Below are 8286 nucleotides of genomic sequence, written 5' to 3'. Positions count from 1 at the left end.
GATGCCCAGTCCCATGATCCAAAAGATCAAAGCAAATCGAAATAATTAAACAAAACTCCCCTAGGGATGTTGCTAGTTGGAGGCACTTGTTGTTTCAAGCAAGCCATGGATTGATGCTTGTTGTTGGTGGGGGAGTATAAACTTTACCATTCTGTTTGGGAACCGCCTATTATGTATGTAGCATGGAAGATATCGAGATCTCATAGTTGTTGCATTGACAGTGAAAGTATGCCGCTCAAAATGTTATTCATCTCTATTTTAGAATCGAGCTCTGGCACCTCTACAAATCCCTGCTTCCCTCTGCGAAGGGCCTATCTATTTACTTTTATGTTAATCATCACCTTCTTATTAAAAAGCACCCGCTGGAGATCATACTGTCATTTGCATGCATTACGATTAGTTTATATTGGGTATGACTTGACTGGATCTCTTTTACCATGAATTACAATGTTTAGTCAGTCCTTGATCTTTAAAGGTACGATCCTAATAACTATGAATCTCCAAATGGCTGATTCACAGGAAGAGTAGTTTAATGTACAATGCATATAAATCACATATGTGAATTAAATGATGCGATCCTGATTACTTAGATAACATGTAGGTGAATTATGTCATGCGATCTTGTTTAGTTATTCATAATATCTTTGAATTATGTTATGCTATGCTATCCAGTTTAGATAGACATCATATATGTGAAATTATGTCATGCTATCCGCTTTAATTAAACAATATACATGTCAACTATTTCATGCCCTCTTTTTTCCACACTATCTATTTCATCTGTCTCTCATACAATGTCTGTACATTCAACTATGTTTCCTATTTGCCATTTGAATTAGAGCGGGTTATGCCAGTATCTAGCGGACTAAAAACACGGTCTTCAAATAAAACAGTGCTACCTCTTGGTGGAGATAGCACCCCGGTTGTACATGCACAAGAACCAGCCCTACCACACATAACCCAAACTCTCGCAGATTGTACCCCTACTGCGATGGACAGAGAACCAGCTTCACCCAATCTAACCCCAAACCCAGTCGATAGTAACCCAGTTCCTGTTGACACAGCATCATCTCCACCACAGAGCTCCCAAACAAGAGCAATTATTAAGGCTGCTCTAGAGCCCAAATGGCCAATACTATCACGGCGAACCCCAACTCCACCAGTTAGTACGCCTATTCCTGTGGAGGAAGCACAACCAGCTAGTCATAGTTTAGCATCTATCGCATTTGATGTTGTTAAATCGTATCTGCGTATCTTCCCATCTTGGAAATATTATATTGAAGATGAAGGAAAATGCCAGTTGCAGGTGTTTGTCCAGGAGTTATGTGTGAGTAATGTTATTCATGGCAATTACTTTGCTTTGTCCCATACATCCTACCTGCATGATGGTTATAATACAACAAATTTTCCCATTTTTCTCTATAGAGAAGGACCGATTTGGAAAGACAGGATGAGGTAACCTATGCTAATACCTCTGCTATCTTCAAGAATGCTTGGTGGCAGTATCAGAATTACCTGAAGAAAACGAACTTCACCGGCAAAGAAACTCATCAAATTCCCTTACGTTCTCCTGAGACATTTACTGGACGATGAGTGGGAACGCCTTGTTCTGTACTGGTCCCGAACCAAGAATGTGGTAAGGTCTATGAGCTCATTTTCTATTTTTAAGTATTATATTCTTGCGTCTTACTATACTCTGTTCATGTAGAACAAGTGCCTAAACCTGACGAACAAATGTTCTAATTTAAGATTCCATTGCTATCATAGTTCAAAAAACCACTAGGCGTTAGTTGTGCATTTTGCCACCGCCTTGCACTTTACTGCCCAAAGTGCATGCTTATGCGCAGTTATGCACAGATTAAGCGTAGATATGCGCAATGCGTTTTGCCAATGCCTAGAGCCTAGGCGCGCTTAAGCGCTCGCTTAGGCACGCCTTTTTTTAACTATGATTGCTTTGCTCTTGTATCACTATATTTACTCATACAAACTTATTTTTAAATTGAAGGATCCAATCAAAACTCCAATGGCACAGCAGGTATGTTCACGCATGTTTCTTTAACAGGTTTGCTCTTATCAATAGCTCTATTGATTTCAATTTCAATTGTGTATACATTTGACTTCTCATATCATGCACATTACTAGCATTACAACAGAGCCAATAGTGTTGTTGTACATGTAGACCCGTGGTACCCATCTGAAATCTTGTTGTGCCGTGTAGTTCCCTACGCTTTGTATTCTTTCACTGCTGATTTATCTTGAGCTGATATGATTCGAACCGTGTCTCTATTTTGATCTGGCAAGACAATGCAGTGACCATATGACATAGATATATGTTTGTTTGATGCTTTTATTATGTACTAGTACTTGGCAATAGAAGACTTGGTAGTTTAATCCTGTCCACCTTACTAATGAACTGGTTCACCGAAATGAGTTTCATATACTAGTACATGCTAAACTTGTTATGTGTCTGCTTGTTTCTTCTTTTAGAATGCTGACAGAATATTGGGGAAGAGTGCCTTATTAAGCAATGGTAAAGGAAGTAATGCAGATAAGGTTCGGGATAGTGAGACATCCTTGTTGGTCTCCAACAAAGATGATGAAACAGCTTAGGAAGACTATCTTGAAGACAGTGAGACAACCCCAAAGTCCTGTCTTGGTTTAGTGTTCGAGTTACTGGCCACTACCGCTTCCACAAGCTATTAAAACTCACTGTCTGAATTAGTTCGGTTTCTTGAGTCTCAACTACAAGCTGAAAGACATCAATCAGCTATGCTGCGACAAGAAGCGAAAGGACTGCAGAAGTCCCGGGAGCATTCAGATGCATACTTTCTGGTGCAACAGCAAGCGTTGGAGGATTTTAGCGCCAAACAGGACAAAGCTAATAAGCTTGCTAAGCTTATTGCCAGCATGGTGGATACCCAGGATAATGTTTCTTGAGCTCTTCTGAAGTTGTTTCAGTTACGCTCTTGTTTTGCTGCCGCGTTTATTTGCACTGGTGGCCAATTTTGACGGCTAGTGTATGTAATATGCTGCTTTGTTCCCTATATTTGACTGGTGGCAAACTTTGATGCCTAGTGGATGTAATATGTGTAATAGCGGTAATAGGCTAGCGTTAATTGCTTGCTTATTTATTTTCTTATTGTCTTGTTTAGTTGTTTGCTTGTAGTCACTACAATTCTTTTTCTGTGTTTTTCTAGTGGCCACAATAGCCTATTTTTGGTAACTAGGACAAAATAATCATGGCAACACACGGACTGTTGTAACCATGGGCCTCCTGCGGGCCGTATGATCCATGGGCCTTCTACGGGCCGTAGGATCCATTGGCCTTCTATACGGGCCTTAGGATCCATGGGCTTTCTACGGGCCGTAGGGTCCATGGGCCTTCTACGGGCCGTACGATCCATGGGCCTTCTACTGGCCGTACGATCCATGGACCTCATACGGGCCGTAGGATCCATGGGCCTTCTACAGGGCGTATCATCATTTCGCCAATCATTTGCCATACTATTCGTGGACCATAATGGGCCGTTAATAAGCCGTATTTTATAACTCTATGAAAACAGCCCAACGGGTTTTTTTTGACATGAAAACGGCCCATCATATTAACTGTCCACAAACGGGCCGACTGTAACAACGGGCTGAATTTGGCCCACAAGCAGAAAATGACAATAATGGGTCGTATGTAACCGAATGTTGCAAATTAGCCCAAGAATAAATGGGCCCTGACAAGGCCGAAAGATAACTTGGGCTGGAAATGGCCCAATGGAATAACAGGCCGTTAATGGGTATAAAGTGATACACTGTTCATTACGGGCCAGTTTCACCACGGGACGTTAATGGGCCAAGAGTTACAAAGGGCCTCATATGGGCCGAAAGAAGTCATGGGCCACACATTGGCCGGAAGTTAAAATGGGCTGGAATCATATTTGACGGCCCAAATGACGCTACTGGGCCTAATTCATAGAGGTCGTAACGGGCCCTGGGTTAGTGGGTTGTAAATGGGCTATATGCGAACAGGCCGCTAACAGGCTTTACGTGGGCCGGCCCGCCACCTTTTGACCAAGTCAAACGGGTCGGCTTTTTCACAGGAATGGGCCTCTATTGGGCCGTGCCATGTGTCGCCGTATCATATGCGCCTTCCGTCCAATGAGTGGATAACATCTGTCCCAACGGTGAGCCGACACGTGTTTCCTCCAACCAATGATTGTTTTACATGTGGAAAATCCTCATTGGTCGGGGCTGTTAACGGGTTATCGGATCCAAAACTGGACCCGATAGCTTAACGGCGTTCTGTTACGATGGATGCCACGTGTCGGTCACCCGTGATGAAAGCACTTCTGTGATGCGCGATTTATCGTCATGGAAGTGGACACTTCCGTGATGATAATTTTGGTAATGTCATGGAACACTTCTACGACAACACATGTATGACTATCTTGATTCTGTCATAAAATTGTCATGGATGTACATGCATGACAAAAAACGCGACCTACTGTGACAAACACGTATCATCACGAAAGTGTATTTTTTGTAGTGAAACCAGCGCCGACGGAACCGCCTGCTCCCGCCTCCCGTGGCCGGCTGTGCTACCGGGCAGGCCTCACGCCCCACCATACTCGCATCCCTGGCCTGTCTATCCCTCTACTCACCCACACCTCCTGTTATTTTCTGGCGACGGCAGTCGAACCAGTCAACCCTCATACTTCCCACCGCGTGGGCACCCACTGCCGTGTCTTTCCCCGGCTCCGTGTCGTTCCCTTCGTAGGCCTCGCCGTCGTCCACCGCCCTAGTGCTCTCGATGCAGCGTGGTCAACGTGGTCAACGAACGACATCCATCAGAAGTGGACTGTATGTGGAGAGGCTGACAGCTGGGTCCACGGCCACACACAAGGAAATGCCTCCTTATTACGCGCAAAATAATGATTCCTGCACCTAACATCTAGGACCCACCGGAACGGCCTCTGTATTTCGTGAAAACAAGTTCCCCCGCTGACAGGTCGGACCCACCAGCTATATCTTTGCACGTAAGGAAGTGCCTCCTTATTGCGCACAAAAAAAGAATACACCCCTGCCAGCTGGGACCCACCATAGTGGGAGGCTGGCTTGTGTTCCTACTAAGTTGACGGGGACGGAGGGCTTTGTCAACTTAGTCAATATGAACGATTCTAGCTCCAGTGATCATACGATGTCCATCCAACGGCCGTAGTGCTTCTTTAACCTCTGGTCTTCTTGCTCCAACCGCCCTAACCAGCGCCGGTCGTGCCACGTGCTCCTGCCTCCCGTGGCCGGCTGTGATGCCACGGAGGCCTCACCCACACCCCCTGTTATTCTGCGGTGACTGCAGCCTCACACCGCAGCCGAACCAGTGAACCCTCATACTCCTCTCCGCATGGGCTTCCACTGCCGCATATTCCCCGGCTCCGCGTCGTCCCCGTCCTAGGCCTCGCCGTCGTCCACCGCCTTGGTACTCTCGGCGCGGCGTGGTCAACATGGTCAAGGAGCAACTTCCATCGGAAGAGTACTGTACATGGAGAGGCTGACAGCTGGGTCCACGGCAGCCGCAAGGAAGTGCCTCCTTATTACTTGCAAAATAATTATTCCTCCACCTGACAGTAGGGACCCACCGGACAGGCCACCGTATTTCACGGAAAAAACGTTCCCCCATGGCTGCTGGGGCCCACCAGCTACATCTTCGCATGCAAGGAAGTGCGTCCGGGCAAAAAAATGATTCACCCACCTGACTGCTGGGACCCACCAGCTACATCTTCGCACGCAAGGAAGTGCCTGACAGTCGGGACCCACCTGGTCGAAGCGTGCATAGTGTTGTCATTCTAGTCGCGAACGTGTACGTACATACTGGTCGTAGTAGAGGCGCGCACGTGTCGTAGTAGAGGGGTGCACGTGTCGTAGTAGAGGCGCGCATGTAGCATGTACACATATGTACAGCGGCCAGGGTGCAAGAAAGAAAATACAGCCACGTGCATACATACGGGCGGGGTCTCGAATGCCTACTCGCGCATACGTACAACCAGGGCTTGTGTACATGGCTGGGTCAGAACGGAGAAACTGCGTCATCGTCGTGTTCATGGGGAGCCAACCGACTAGGTCGGAACGGAATGTGTCGTCGTGTTCATCGGGAGGGCTTGGATGGAACAGCCGATGGAAACGAGGCCTGGTGTACCGTAGAATGGAGGAAACAGCCTTGCAGGATCTTGTTCATCGGGAGGGGTCTCACGTACCGTAAAACAAATGAAACGGACTTATGTTGGACCTCCTACGGTAAAAATTGGGTCCTGTTGATCGTGAGGGGTGTGGTGTACCGCAAAACGGAGGAAACGGACTTGTGTTGGAGCGCTACGGCCGAAACGGGGGTCCTGTTCATCGGGAGGGGTGTGGTGTACCACAAAACGGGACTCCACGGGATACTGTTCATCTCCATCGTCGACCTCCTCCAGCCTCCACGGGCTACTGTTCATCCACCGTCGACCTCCTCCAGCCTCCACCTGCGACTGTTCATCCATGGGCTCATGTTCATCCAGCCTCCACCGCGCGCTCCTCCACCGGCTACTATTCAACCAGCCCTCTCCACGGGGTCTTGTTCAACCACCCCTCCACGGGGCTACTATTCATCTAGCCCTCCACCGGCTACTTTTCAACCATTCCTTCACCGACTGCTGTTCAACCTTCCCTCCACAGGGTCCTGTTCATCCACGCACAACCGGCTCGATCGATCGGGGTCCTATTCATCCAGCGGCAACACCACGGGGTCCTGTACATCCAACCCCCACCGGGAACTGTTCATCCACCCCCAACAACGCTCACTGTTCGTCCAGAGGCAGCATCGATCGGCTTCAGTTAGCAGCAATAGCGAACAAATCGTTCGATCGCTCGGGTTCTGTAACGCGTAGCCTGCAGTGCAATCGCTCGGGTTCAGTAGGCGAACACCTTGCTCAGGTTTAGTTAGAGCCCAATGCCTCGCACCCACGCGCGTGCGTGTATGAGAGAAACGTGCATACCTCCATGCATCGCTCGGCCCCAACCACCCACCATAACAGGGAATACCCCGATATTTTCCTCACCCTCGCTTCTACCATGGTTTTTTCCGTCATGGACGGCCCAAAGAATGTCATGCAGCTGTGTCTCCGGCCCGCCTAGGACAAAAAGCCCATTTTCTGTCATGATTTTTTGTCATAGAAGTAGGAGCCCACCACATCTATGATGATACCGGGTTTTGTCACAATTATCATCATAGAAGTGTCATAAGTATGATAGAATTTTCTTTCATTCGGCCCAAAATGTCACGGATGTGTCTTTTTTTTAGTGAATGGCCTCGGCCAAATCGGTGAGACGGAATTCTCCAAATCGGTCGGTCTGAGATGAGTTCGGTGGAAACCTAACCCGAAGTTTTAGGATCAAAACTAATCTAGAGGATGTTCTGGTTGGATAGAAGGATCTCAATCGTGGCAAGAATCATGGCATTGTCCTTAGTGTAAGAATCAGAGTTAAAGATTGCACAAGGGTTCGAGTTCATACCCTAAGTTGGCGATGAACTTGCTACAGCGACAATGGCAGTGAAGATTCTCGTTGACATCGGTGGAGACCAGCGGCAGGAGGTCGCTGGCGATAGCGGAGATGGTCCGGAGACCATGAGTCAACAGAGCTGGACAGGCGTGGGCGAAGAGTTTGGAGAAATTTCCAAATTTTCAGCCCATGGGATATATATCCAGACCCTGTCGGTGTGACCGAGTGGAACAACTCGGTGGCACCGAGATGCAGAATCGCAAGCGGTTGCTGCAACTCGGTGTGACCGAAAAGTTCAAATCGGTTGCACGGAGATTAAAATCTAGATCAACTTAATGAACTCAGTGTGACCAAATGGGATGAATCGGTCAGACCGAAATGCACTAAGAGGTTTTGGAAGTTTAAGTCTATGATGAATCGGTGGCTCCGAGTGCTCCTCACTCAGAGGGCTCGAATATGACTTGATCAAACTTTGTGATGTAGCATGAATAGAGTTTGAGATGGGAAAAGCATAGATAGCTAGAGGGAGTAATTAGGCATTCTTGTCCATCCATTTGGCAAAAAGAAAAGTCAAACAATCAAAGCAACAAATGTATTTCCTCGAATGGAGAAAATCATGCAACCAACATGCTCACACAATAAGATAGCAAATGAAATATGTGGCAGAGCATGCACAAATACTCTAGCATCTATCAAACAATTGGCGATGACTAGGTCATCTATGTATGAGTATATTGACTTAGGAGTCAAATGAGAACATTTCAT

This window comes from Triticum dicoccoides, chromosome 2B, assembly GCF_002162155.2.
Source record: "Triticum dicoccoides isolate Atlit2015 ecotype Zavitan chromosome 2B, WEW_v2.0, whole genome shotgun sequence".
NCBI classification, from domain to species: Eukaryota; Viridiplantae; Streptophyta; class Magnoliopsida; order Poales; family Poaceae; genus Triticum; species Triticum dicoccoides.
The sequence above is the reverse complement of the archived record's forward strand: the minus strand, read 5'-3'. Positions refer to the sequence as shown.